This window comes from Hevea brasiliensis, chromosome 11 (genome assembly GCF_030052815.1).
Source record: "Hevea brasiliensis isolate MT/VB/25A 57/8 chromosome 11, ASM3005281v1, whole genome shotgun sequence".
Lineage (NCBI taxonomy): Eukaryota > Viridiplantae > Streptophyta > Magnoliopsida > Malpighiales > Euphorbiaceae > Hevea > Hevea brasiliensis.
Window position 1 is genome coordinate 56,241,303 of NC_079503.1, and position 14,574 is coordinate 56,255,876.

Genomic DNA, 14,574 nt, shown 5'->3' on the forward strand with positions numbered 1-14,574 from the left:
TTGTAAGTGGAAGAGTGAAAGAAAAAGAAGAAAGAACAAGAGAGGGATAGACAGGGAATAGGGAGGCACATTGAAGAAGAGAAGGGGTGGGTCTCCCTATTTATATTTATCCCTAATTTTAAATTTCTTTAATTTATTTTAATTGAGTTGTCCAAAGCCTATTGGTCCTAAAATTTAATTGGATTAAAATGGACTTAAAATTCTAGATTTTTGTTTCTTTTATTTTCCTTTCACTTTATACTTGAATTCTTTTCCCAAAAAAAAATTATTCCACAATTCAATTCATTAATTTCACTTAAATTAATTAACATTTTGGTCAAAAGTCAACTCTTGAGATGAATTGACCAAAATGCCCCTCATCGGGTCATAATCCCTCTTTTTCAATATACCCGGTGAGTCCTTATATTTTTGGGTCACTTGAATTTTTATTGTTTCTATCTCAATAATTTTTTATTTTATTTTTGGTCCTCAAGGTGTCTTTGAATAGTACAAGTCACAGACCAAAAATGGTATTATTTAGAGCTCGGAGAGTTGGGGTGTTACATGACCATTGTATACTTGATAGACATATGGATGTCTAACTAGTCTACTCCCTTGTATCTAGTCTTTATAGTCTGTCATAGGTTACTTGGGCACAGATATGAGTAATACACTTTAAATTTAAATAAGTGATGTGGCCCAACCGCAAGTGCACGGGTCATTCAAGTAATATAGAAAAGATATTGTTCCCACGAGAAGTTGTGTTAATGATTGAATTTTTTATATAAAAAGTTAACTAAATTGAACTATTTTTTAAATTAAAAGAATAAATTGATGGGTATTGGAGTATGAAATCTATATGTGCAAAATTAATAATCTATCCAACAATGTATTAATTAAACTAAAATTGCATCGAATTGAAATAAGCAAGTTCAAATATGGCAAGATTTTAAATGGCAAGCAATTAAATTCAATTGGAAATTAACAATAATAAAAAGGCGATTCCGGAGTTCGGGATTTCATATTCGAGCTATTTTGGGATTTTTAAATTGGTTATCCAATTTTGTGGAACTTACGGGTTTTAAGGAGATTAATTCTTAAATCCTTTGAATACCCTTTCGAGTGAGACAAAGAGTGCCTTAATCAATCTAATCCTACTTTCGTGGAGTTAGAGTTAATTAAGACCCATTAGGTTCTTTAATTAATCTGTGAATCCTCTTAATCCTTAGTCTATTTCTAGATCTAAGTTAATTAAGTCCAATTTCTTGATTATCTATCACAAGGCCTTCTCCTTTCGGTGCCTCAACCATGGATTAAGAACATCACTTAATGGGATCCTACATTAAGCATGTCATTAAGCACACAAAAAATGAATAAAACTCATTAAGACCACAAAATATGGATTACCCAATCAAAATCCACAAAATATCTCAAATATTACAACCCTTACTCCAGAATCAAGATAAAACTACTCACTACCCATAATGTTTACAAGATATCCTTAGTTTGTATGGAAATAAAGCTTTAATCTAAGCTAGGAAACAAGAAACTAAACACTAGAAATGTAGGAAAAATGTAAGAAAGGAAAGAAATCTCCAAATCTGGTTGGAAATGGTGTGGGAGAGATTTGCGACTCTTCAGCTGCCCTTTTGCTCCTCTTCCTTTCCTTTTTTGCTCCTTCGCCCCTTTCTAAAATGGGAAATAAGGCTATTTATAGAAATTTTCTGACATAGAGCCCTAAAATGATGTGTTTTAGGAGGAATTTTCTGAGGGAATCTTCTGCCAGCTCATTAATGAAACCTTTGTGGGACTGCATAAGTGGACTGCATAAGTTATACAGTCCCTTATGCAGTTTTCGGCTGGTTCTGGTTCACTTATGCAAAACTGCATGACTTAGCGCATAGGTTATGTGCAATTCCTTGAGATTGCTTAAGGGAGGCGTGAATCTGCATAAGCCATGCACTCTCCTTATGCATCATTCAGCAGGTATTGGAACAGTGATTTTCCTCCTTATGCAGATCTGCATAGCTTATGCGGCAAGTTATGCACAATTTGGTCAATGCATATTTCAACTTGAAAACTTGTTTTTGACATCTTTGGCTGTAGAAGTCACTCCTCAATGGCAAAATTTCTCTTCAGTCCTTCAAAAACACCATTTTTCCTACAAAACAAAATAAAAATTATAAATTAATCCAAAATTGACAATTATGAAAAACTAACTAAATAACTAATGAAATTAGCTAAAAATGACTAATAATCAAATAAAATGGCTATGAAATTAAACCTAAATGATGAAGAGTATTGCAATAGGGCAGTGTGTATTTTGGCCTAGAACCTTAAGTGCGTGGCTCCAATTGGTATGAGACCAATTGGAAGTGAAACTAGGCACAAAAAGTGCCAACTTTCATGAAGGAAGCTTACCAAAATTCTGCTTGGAAGGTAACTTGAAAAATGACCAAATCCGGATTAGTGCAATTAAGGCCTTAAAATTGACCATTTGGGCAGCAGTTAGTGTTTTGGCTATAACTCACTCAACATGGGTCCAATTGACCTGAAATTTTTGCCATGAATAGTTTAGACATATGTCTACAAGTCTTATGAAGACACCGAATCCCAGAAATGAATATAAGTAAGTCAAATAGCTTACAGAAGTTCGGGTCCGAAAACTGGCCGAACCTAAAATGACCTAAAGTGACCAATTTTGATGCATTTTGACCAGTAATAGTAAAATGACCATAACTTGGTCTACATAACTCAGAATGACCTAAACTTTTGCCCTGCATGCAATAATACATAGATCTACAAGTTTGTAGTTTTGACCAAAATCTGAAAACCGAGGGAACTAGGTCATCCGGTTAGGTCAAATTAGTATACCGGAATCCAACAAATTGTAATAAAACACAAAATACATGGAAATGAATTTGATAACATTTACCAATTCTAAAAGGCTACAAATGTGACATATTGATAACATTAAAACCTAATTCACCTAGAATGCATCGAGGGTCGACATCTTAGGTTGACTAAGAAAATAATAGAACTCAATGAATTAATTATTAAGGATTATCGTTAGAGACAGTTTAAATGAGTACTGAAACACTTCAAATTGTGTTTCTCAGTTAGCAAAGACTCAGGGAAAGGGAAGGAAACACTGAGTCAGGGCCATGGGGTTCAAAATGAGGCTAAGAAGAAAGATGGGTAAAAATGATTCAAAGCATGAGAATATTTTCAATTTTTGAAACATAAGGTACACTTCTTATTTTATTATATATTTTTTCTCCTTTTTATATATATATATATATATATATATATATATATATATATATGGGGGAGAGAAATACACAATGAGGGTTGTCAAGTGCTAGCATAGTTTACAAAACACATAAAAATGGAGGGACATTTTTATTCTTTAAACTTGTATCTTGCATTTTCTTTTGATGATTGTCCCTAAAATTTGCCACCCCCAAACTCATATCTTTTAATACTTTGGGTGGATTTCTTTCATTTTGAATGAAAATGGTGAAAAGCACATATACTAGCACTTTTACAAGATGACAAGCATTTCTTCTCCCTTTTATTGTATTTTTTTTTCTTCTTCTTCTTTTTTATGTACCTAATGTTATAAATAATTATTCTCATGAAAAGGGTTGGAGTGTTTGGTTCATTGGCTAGGTAACAACAAGGATTTTAAGAAAAATTAGGGATAAAAGGCTCAAAGGGGTTTGCAAGGGTCAATTTTAATTAGGAAAAGGGCCAAAGGTTTAAAATGAGAAGGTTTAAATCAAAGAATGCCTAATCATCTCTCTTTTCAAGTACAAGCTGGTATTTAACCTTGAAAGGTTTAGAAAATTTGTTCTAGGATTGGTGAGACATCATTTGACTACCTTATATCCAATAACTCCCTCTAAACACTTCCATCTCCAAATGACTAGTTGGGTGGCTTTTTGGCTAAGAAGATATAGGCAAGGGATAAACACTTCAAAACCTTGCACCTCTTAGGAAACTTTCAATCCACAAACCCAACTAAAGGTAAGTCAAATCACTCTCATAGGCAACTTTTCAATACTCAAGGGATTTGGCAAAAGATTTTAATGTATGATGCATAATTCCTAAAAATGAGTAATGCATTAACTAAATGGAGGGAATCTATTTGTGTGCAATATGTACAATTTCTAAGTGATGTATAATGTGTGTGTAAATGTGTAATGTATATGTATGTATGGATATATATGTAAAATATTTACAATATATGTAAATGGAATGGGATGGGATGCTCTATACTCAAAATGTGAAAAATGAAGCAAAAATCAAAATGTGCACCCCCAAACTCAAAATTAGACATTGTCCTCAATGTCTCAAGCAATGCAATATCAAAACTCAAAGCAAAGGGAATAACTAGGATTAGTGAAAATTAAGAGCAAAAAGAAAGAGTTACCTGCTATGGAGCAGAGGAGAATTCAAGATATAAAGGGATGGATAAGAAGCTGTACAGGCTATGTAGAGTAAAGTGCTGTCCAGAATAGGTGCATAAGTAGGGTGCATAAGCTGTGCGGTTCTGCATGAGTGGCAATAAGGACTGCACAGGCTATGCAGAATATTTGCATAGGGGATTCACAGCTTGTGCAGTTCTGCATAAGTGGCATAAAAGGGCTGCACAGGCTATGCAAAATATTTGCATAAGGGAATTCACAGCCTATGCAGTATATTCAAAAGCTGCTGCATGATGCTGAGCAAGGACAAATGTGCAACCACCAGTAGAAGCATGCAAATATAGACAGAGTATGGACAAATATGCACAAAAAGGGCAGTAAAGGCAATGGAAATCAAAGAAAACTAATGTAATAGCTATCCAATAAAACTTCAAGAAAAACAGAATTCAAAACAAACTAAAATTGTTTGAACATATTTACAAAGAAAAAGTCCTACAAGTTTGAACAAAAGTAAAACAGAAACTAATATAGTTCTATTGTTTTGCCCTTATCCATAGATGTGGCTAAGGGGCTGGTGGCTGCTGCTTGCTGTCGAAAGGTTAGTGCTGGAGGAGGTGATGGAGGTGGAGGAGGCATCCCCAGAAAGATCATGAGCTGCTTCATCATCTCCTTTAATTCTTTCTGCTTATCTCTGGTTTCCATGACAAGGTCAAATAGGTGATCATGAAGATCCTTGAGGGTATCAAGACCAGTGTCAAGCTTTCTATCCACAAAGTATATATCATCACTAAGCCTTTCAAGGTAGGTGAATAAGGCTTTAGTGTTGAATGCAGGAGGGGCTGTGGATGAAGAGGGTTCAGCTGCAGAGGGTGTGTGCAAAAGCTCAGGGTGTCCTGTGCATCGAGGGGTGGGGCGAGTTCGAGAGAGTCTTTGTGGGACAGTGGAACAGTTGGGCTTCAGTTGTGCAATGGGTTCTGGCCATTGCTGGTTGTGCAATGTCAGAATGTGGCAGGTTGAATCCTATTTTGGATAGGTGTGTAGCATCAAAATATAAGGTGTCTACAAGTGCTGGTATTGGGTGCTCTTCAGGATTAAAACCAAAATGCTTGGCTATTACAGTTATGAGCCCACCCAAGACAATGTCACCTATGGATTTGGTGGCAATATGCAACACATGCTCACAAAAGAAATAACCAGGAGAAACCTTGACCTTGTGAAAAGCACACCATAACATGAATAATTCAGATTTCCCCACAGCACCAGAACTAGTCCCTCTGCCCAAGATAGTGCTAGCAATCAGCCTATGAATAAACCTAAGTGCAGGGTCTAGTATTTGAGAGGTTTTTGATCTGCCAGCAGAAAAAGTCTGAGGTTGGTTGGTGATAATTCTCCAAAATTGAGCAGCATTCCAAATACCCTTGTTTGCTACCTCTACCCCTATATATGGCACTCTAAATAGCCCATCAATTGCAAAACCAAAAATGCTATGAAATTGGTCCAATGATAACTCTCTATTTTGCCCCAAACATCTAAATTTCATAGTTGGCTTAAAATCTACATCATGCAATTTCAGGGTGGCAGAGAATGAGGAAATAAATTCCAAAACTAAACCTGGATAAACAATTTCTTGCTTGTGCACAAATTTCATCCAACCCATACCATCAAGATAGGCAACCACATTGTCAAATAAACCAAGTGATTGGAGAGAATCTACAGAAATATACCTAGTGGGTTGCACCCTCCTTTCCTTAAGTCTCTTAAAGGCTGCCTTTTGAACTGCATCAGGAAGAGGCCAAGGTAGTTTTGATACCAGTGAGGATGCTGACATTTGCTTTTTGCTGGAAGAGGGTGATTTGGCTTGTGTGGAGGCTGAAGTTTTGGGGGTTTTGGGTGGTGGTTCTGAAAATGGGGTGGGTGGTTCTTTACGCTTTGAGAGAGGTGGTGCAGAAGCAATGGGTCTCGTAGATTTCGACCTAATTTTCCGCTTGTAGGTGGCTTTGGGAGGTGGTGGAGGTGTTTCTTGTGGAGGGGAATTGGGGTTGGGAGGTCACATTGACAGGGGCGAAGCTTGGAGAGGGTAGGTTGGAAGGGAATGGGGAGGCGACTCCATGGGTCGTCGATGGTGAGAAAAAAGGAGTTTGAGGGATAAAATGAAAGAATGCAGGGAGAAATTAGGGCAAATGCGGCGAAAATAGAAGTGGAGAAGAAGAGGAGAGGAAATATTATGCCGGAATAAAGGTCGTGGGGGGAAAAAGGAGTGAGCAGGGATATCGGGAGGTGGAAGTGGGAAAAAAATTTGCTGAAAAGAAGTTTTAAACTGGACTTATATAAAACTGCATAATGGGAAAGTGAATGTGCATAGCTTATGCACATTGCTTATGCACGTCTCGGTAAGTTTTGGAGTTCAGAATGTGAGGTCATGCAGAAGTGCATAGGCTATGCACCTTGCTTATACACCTCTCGGCAGATTTTTAAATTCAGAGAATGTGGTCATGCAGTTGTGCATAAGTCATGCACTCTCCTTATGCAGGTCTCGGTAATTTTTGAATTTTGGAGGGTTCGGTCATGCAGAAGTGCATAAGTCATAAACTTCCCTTATGCACCTCTTGGCAGGTTTTGAAATTTGGAGAGTGTGGTCATGCAGAAGTGCATAAGTCATGCACTCCCCTTATGCAGATTTCGGTGGAGAGAGAAAATGCAGGATTTGAAGTCATGCAAATGTGCATAAGTTATGCACACACTTATGCAAGTCTCGGTATGTATGAAATTTGACAAAAATGTGGCTATGCAGAGTTGCATAAGCTATGCACTACCTTATGCAGTTTGCAACAGAGGTGAAAAATGGCAAGAATTTTGGTTATGCAGGATTGCATAAGCTATGCAGTTACTTATGCACAATTCAACAAGATTGAGAGAACAATTGAAAATGATTTGCAAGTGTGAAAAATACCCTAGAATGAAGAAATATAATTCTATGAAGCATAAATCATGAGAAATTGTCCTAAAAAACACATCAATATATACAAAATCCATCAAAATTGCATCACACGAGCTTGTAGAAGTGAATCCTGCATAAAAGCCTTTGTGAACCATGCCATTTTAACTCAAATTCTGCAAATCAACATTTAACACATAAAACTCAATAAAATCTGCATAAAGTTGCATTTTTCCACAAATGAGAAATGAACTCTCTAAGTTATGCCAAGAAAATGCAATATGTCCACCTTGAATCTCACAACCCAAATAGGGTCAAAACTGCAAAGATGACCCACTTACCACCATATTAACATTAAAAGCACAAATACTTAAAAGTTACACACCCAACCTCACCAAGAACATAACTCATCTGCTGCAGACTCTTCCTTACTGCAGAATGTCATTTTTTTTCTCTGCATAAACCAGATAGCAACCTGCACAGGTTATGCAGCAAAAATCAATCCATTTGTAAGAGATTTAAAGAACATAATTTCAGGTTAAGGGTTACTCCCCAGCAGTTCACCAACCTTCCTCCATTGAAATACATCTACAAGGGACAAGATTCAACAATGTCAAAAATGGAATTTGGGGAGATTTAAGATAAAAACAAAAACAATGAAAATAAAAGTAAATCAACAAAAAGGAAAATAAAAGAACTTGGGATGCCTCCCAAGAGGGCTAATTTATAGTCCTTAGCTGGACCTTTCATGCATTTCACTGAAAAGAGGCGAGGGATTGGAGAGCTTGTAATAGCTTGCTCCTTTTATTGGGTCTCCAGTTATGTAATGTTTCAATCTATGCCCATTGACCTTAAAATTCCCAGATTTTTCACACTAAATTTCAATTGCTCCATAAGGGAAAACCTTATAAACTCTATATGGACCAGTCCACCTTGATTTAAGTTTTCTAGGGAACAATTTCAATCTTGAGTTGAATAATAAAACTAAATCACCTTCTTTGAATTCCTTTTTCCTAAGATGCTTATCATGCCAAACTTTAGTTCTTTCTTTGTAAATACGGGCACTTTCATAAGCATCCATCCTTAATTCTTCAAGCTCATTAAGTTGCAATAACCTTTTCTCACCAGCTTACTTAAGATCAAAATTCAAGGTCTGAATGGCCCAATATGCTCTATGTTCTAGCTCCACAGGTAAATGACAAGACTTACCATACACCAACCTAAAGGGAGTAGTTCCTATAGGGGTTTTGTAAGCAGTCCTATATGCCCATAAAGCATCATCTAGTTTGATAGACCAATCTTTCCGAGAATTGCTCACTGTTTTCTCTAAGATATGCTTGAGTTCTCTGTTAGAATTTTCAACTTGTCCTGAAGTTTGAGGATGGTATGGGATATCTATCTTGTGCACTACACCATACTTCCTCATTAAGCTCTCAAATTGTTTATTACAAAAATGGGAACCCCCATCACTAATCACAGCCCTAGGAGCTCCGAATCTACTCAAGACAAATTTCTTCAAAAATTTCACTACCACTTTAGCATCATTAGTTGGAGTTGCAATAGCTTCCACCCACTTTGACACATAGTCAACCCCAACTAGAATGTATTTATTACCAAATGAAGGAGGAAATGGCCCCATAAAATCTATTCCCCAAACATCAAATAATTCTACTTCAAGAATACCATTTAGGGGCATTTGATCTCTTTTTGACAAGTTTCCACTCCTTTGACATTTATCACATTTTAACACAAATTTCCTCACATCCTTAAAAAGATTTGGCCAAAAGAAACCAGCTTGCAAAATTTTGCTAGCTATTTTAGAGATTCCAAAATGTCCTCCATAATCAGAAGCATGGCAATGATGCATAATACTCTGTGTCTCCTCATCAGGAATACATCTCCTTATTAAACCATCACAGCATCTCCTAAAGAGTAAAGGATCATCCCATCTATAAAACTTCACCTCATGCAAAAACTTTTTCTTTTGTTGCCATGTCATTCCTAGAGGTAAGACTCCACAAGATAGATAATTCACAAAGTTTGCATACCAAGGTAATTTAGCAACAAGAGAGAAAAGTTGTTCATCTAAGAAAAACTCATCAATAGGGATGTCATCCATTTCTTCATCATCAAATTTCAGCCTACTAAGATTATCTGCAACTACATTTTCAGCTCCCTTCTTATCTCTAATCTCCAAATCAAACTCTTGTAGCATCAGAATCCACCTAATGAGCCTAGGTTTAGCCTCTTTTTTACGGAGTAAATACCTGATGGCTGCATGATCTGAAAAAATAACCACCTTTGAGTCAATAATGTAAGGTCTAAACTTTTCCAATGCAAAGACAATTGCTAAAAATTCCTTTTCAGTTATTGCATAATTTGATTGGGCCTCTTCCAGTGTTCTACTAGCATAATAAATAGCATAAGCGTTTTTGTCCTTTCTTTGACCAAGAACAGCTCCAATTGCATAGTTGCTAGCATCACACATAATTTCAAAAGGTAGGCTCCAATCAGGTGGTTGCATGATTGGTGCAGTGATAAGAGCTTGCTTCAACCTGCAAAAGGCATCCAAACACTCTTGGTCAAATACAAATGGTGTGTCATGACTTAACAAATTAGACAAAGGTTTGGCTATTTTAGAAAAATCCTTGATAAAGCATCTGTAGAGCCCGGCATGTTCTAGAAAACTTCGAATTTCCTTGACATTGGTAGGAGGAGCCATCTTCTCTATCACTTCAACTTTGGCTTTATCAACCTCTATTCCTCTATTAGACACCAAATGTCCAAGCACTATCCCTTCCTGAATCATGAAATGACACTTTTCCCAGTTTAACACAAGGTCAGTATCTGCACATCGCTGTAAAACTTTAGAAAGGTTAGCCAAGCATATGTCAAATGAAGATCCATAAACAGAAAAGTCATCCATAAAAACCTCCATTATATCTTCAATGAAATCTGAGAAGATTGCCATCATGCACCTTTGAAAAGTGGCTGGTGCATTACACAACCCAAATGGCATCCTCCTATAAGCAAAGGTTCCATATAGACAGGTAAAAGTGGTTTTCTCTTGATCATTTGGATGGATAGGGATTTGAAAAAAACCTGAGTATCCATCTAGATAGCAAAAATAAGAATGCCTAGCCAATCTTTCTAACATTTGATCAATGAAGGGAAGTGGAAAATGATCTTTTCTAGTGGCAACATTTAGTTTTCTGTAATCTATGCACATTCGCCAACTAGTCACTATTCTTTTGGGAATTAATTCATTATTTTCATTTTTGACCACTGTCATTCCACCCTTTTTTGGGACAACATGTACTGGGCTCACCCAAGTACTGTCTGAGATAGGGTATATGATCCCTGCATCAAGCAACTTCAAAATTTCTTTTTTAACAACTTCTTTCATATTTGGGTTCAACCTCCTCTGATGTTCAATAGATGGCTTACAATTTTCTTCCAAAATAATTCTATGCATGCAAAAGTGTGGGCTTATTCCCTTAATGTCATCTATGGTATATCCTAAAACTTTCCTAAATTGCCTCAACACTCTTAACAACTTATCAACCTCTAAAGTACTCAAGTTTGCATTTACAATTACTGGATAAGTGTTATTAGTGCTAAGAAATTCATACCTGAGCTGAGAAGGAAGCTGCTTAAGTTCTACCTTAGGTGCATCTTCTTCCTTGAATGATGGTTGCTTAGATTCAACTTTTTCCTTTTGTGTGAGTTGAAAAACTGGAGCAGAAATGAATGGTGGACTACCCTCTAAATGTTGAGCATATGCAGCCACATGAGGGTTGTCATAGTCTATGCCTCCTCCATGAACCAAACAATTTTCAAATGGATCTTCCGGATATTTCTTTCTGAAGTGTTCCTCAACCAGCTCATCAATGATATAAACTCTCAAGCAAGTATCAGCATCAGAATGATGCTTCTTCATAGTGTTATTAATATTGAAAACCAATTGATCTTCAGCAACTCTAAGAGTCAATTTTTCTCCCTTAACATCAATAAATGCTCTTGCTGTAGCTAGAAAGGGTCTCCCCAAGATAATTGGAATATTAGAATCTTCCTCCATGTCCAAAATGACAAAGTCAACAGGTATATAGAACTTCCCAACCTTCAGAGGCACATTCTCCAAAATCCCTTCAGGATATTTAATTGATCTGTCAGCTAACTGAAGAGAAATGTGGGTTGGCTTAAGATCTCCCATGTTGAGCTTCTCATAGATGGAGAGGGGCATAAGGCTTACACTAGCCCCTAAATCACATAAAACTTTTGTAGAACAAGATTCCCCAATGTGGCATGGAATTGAAAAACTCCCTGGATCCTTGAGCTTTGGAGGAAGTTTCCTTTGGAGGATAGCACTGCATTCTTCTGTTAAAGCTACAGTTTCGTCGTCTTCAAGTTTCCTCTTGTTTGAGAGAATTTTTTTTAAGAATTTTGCATAAGAGGGCATTTGTGAAAGAGCATCAATAAAGGGCACATTTATGTAAAGCTTCTTCAAAACCTCTAAGAACTTTCCAAATTGCTTATCAAGCTTGGCTTTTTGAAATCTTTGTGGAAAGGGAAGTTGTGGCTTGTAAGGCTCTGGAGGTATATACTTGTCTTCCTTCTCTTCAATTTTCTCTTTACATTTTTCTGCACTCTCTTGTTTTTCACCCTCATCAGTTTCTTTCTCATTTTCTCTCTTTTCACTATTTTCACTTTTCTCATTTTTTTCACTCTTCTCATTATTTACAACTTTCCCACTTCTTAAAGTAATAGCTTGACACTGCTCTCTTGGGTTTTCTGGTTGACTTGGAAGTTTTCCAAAAGACTTGGTACCTGAGGAAGATGCTTGTTGTGCAATCTGATTTTCCAGCATTCTGTTATGTGTTTGCATCTGTTCTAGCCTTGCTTTCATCTCTCTCATCTCCTCATCATGCTTAGTTTGGTTAGCAAGAATCTGTTGTAATAAGGCTTCTGTGGTGGGATTTTATTCTTGCTGTTTTGGTGGAGGATTCATAGTTTTCTGCTGAAAATTAGGCAATGGTTGCCTATTTTGCTGAAATGGAATTCCTTGTTGCTGTTGTGGTTGAAAATTCTGATTTGGAACTTGACTTTGCTGATTTCCCCATGAAAAGTTAGGATGATTCCTCTAAGTTGGATTATAAGTTTGAGAGTAAGGATTCCCTATTTTTTTGTTTCCATAATTACCAACATATGCTGCTTGCTCTCCATAGTCTACTCCACAGCTGGTAGTTCCCTCTGCATAAGCAACTTGTTGTGAACTTCCAGATGATGATGATGAACTAACCAACATACTCAAATCTTCCATCTTCTTAGCCAAAACATTTGTAAGTGCATCAAACTTTGCATTAATCATGTTGAATGGATCAAGATCATACATTCCAGCAGCTTGCCTCTTTTGAGTTGGAGCTGGTCCTCTTGGACTACTCCAAAGATGAGTGTTCTTTGCAATTTTCTCCAATAGCTCATAAGCTTCATCTTCATGCTTCATAATAAATTCTCCTCCTGTTTGAGCATCAATAATCCCTCTGATTGCAAGAGTGACATTGGTGCAGAAATTCTGGTTTATCATCCATTTTGGAATGGCATGATGTGGGCATTGTCTCTCTAATTCTTTCCATCTCATCCATGACTCATAGAGAGTTTCATCTTCTCTTGGTCTGAAAGCTGTCATTTGGTTCCTCAATTCTTGAGTTTTTCCAGGTGGAAAATATTGTGCAAGAAATGCATCAGTGAGTTGCTCCCAATTTGTGATGGAGTTGTGAGGTAAAGAATCAAGCCAATCCAATGCTCTATCTTTCAAAGAGAACGGGAATAGCTTCAATCTTGCTGCATCATCAGACACTCCAGGTTGTTTTTGCATGTCACAAATCATAGCGAACTTCTTCAGATGTGTGTGTGGATTTTCAGAAGGATGTCCTCCGAATTGAGAATTTTGAATCATTTGAAGAACTCCAAAATCCATCTTATAACTATTTGCATCAATTCTTGGTCTTGCTATGCTCTCTCTCAAGTCATCAAAACGAGGAAAAGCATGATCCATCATACTTCCCCTTGGTACATTAGCATTTACAACTTCTTCACCTTGGGCTGCATTTTCATTGTTTCGATCATTTCCAGCATTACCACCAATTCTAATTCTTTCATCATCCATGTCTGCTTCTAATTCAGTTTCTCTCAAAGCTTCCTTTCTTCTTCTGGTTTCTTTCTTATTGGCTTTACAAAATTTCTCAATTTCAAGACTGAACAATAAGGATGTGTCACTTGTGCTTTTAGCTCTTCTCATAAAAGATTAAAAGTACCTGAAAAAGAACAAACAAACACAAAATGAAAAGATAATAAAAATAAAACTAAAAACAACTAAAATAATCAAGAATTCAATCTTAAACAAACAACTCCCCGGCAATGGCGCTAAAAACTTGATGTGGCCCAATCGCAAGTGCACGGATCGTTCAAGTAATATATAAAAGATATCGTTCCCACGAGAAGTTGTGTTAATGATTGAATTTTTGATATAAAAAGTTGACTAAATTGAACTATTTTTGAAATTAAAACAATAAATTGATGGGTATTGGAGTATGAAATCTATATGTGCAAAATTAATAATCTATCCAACAATGTATTAATTAAACTAAAATTGCATCAAATTGAAATAAGCAAGTTCAAATATGGCAAGATTTTAAATGGCATGCAATTAAATTCAATTGGAAATTAACAATAATAAAAAGGCGATTCCGGAGTTCGGGATTTCATATTCGAGCTATTTTGGGATTTTTGAATTGGTTATCCAATTTTGTGGAACTTACGGGTTTTAAGGAGATTAATTCTTAAATCCTTTGAATACCCTTTCGAGTGAGACAAAGAGTACCTTAATCAATCTAATCCTACTTTCGTGGAGTTAGAGTTAATTAAGACCCATTAGGTTCTTTAATTAATCTGTGAATCCTCTTAATCCTTAGTCTATTTCTAGATCTAAGTTAATTAAGTCCAATTTCTTGATTATCTATCACAAGGCCTTCTCCTTTCGGTGCCTCAACCATGGATTAAAAACATCACTTAATGGGATCCTACATTAAGCATGTCATTAAGCACACAAGAAATGAATAAAACTCATTAAGACCACAAAATATGGATTACCCAATCAAAATCCACAAAATATCTCAAATATTACAACCCTTACTCCAGAATCAAGATAAAACTACTCACTGCCCATAATGT

General features: G+C 36.5%; 1 non-coding gene across 1 annotated transcript; it reads left to right on the top strand.

Annotated features, from left to right (window-relative positions):
- The first annotated feature begins 12,938 nt into the window (after positions 1-12,938).
- LOC131170860 (small nucleolar RNA R71) lies at positions 12,939-13,045 on the top strand. Its single transcript, XR_009141625.1, has one exon. It is a non-coding gene; the product is annotated as a small nucleolar RNA R71 (small nucleolar RNA).
- The last annotated feature ends 1,529 nt before the right edge of the window (positions 13,046-14,574 follow it).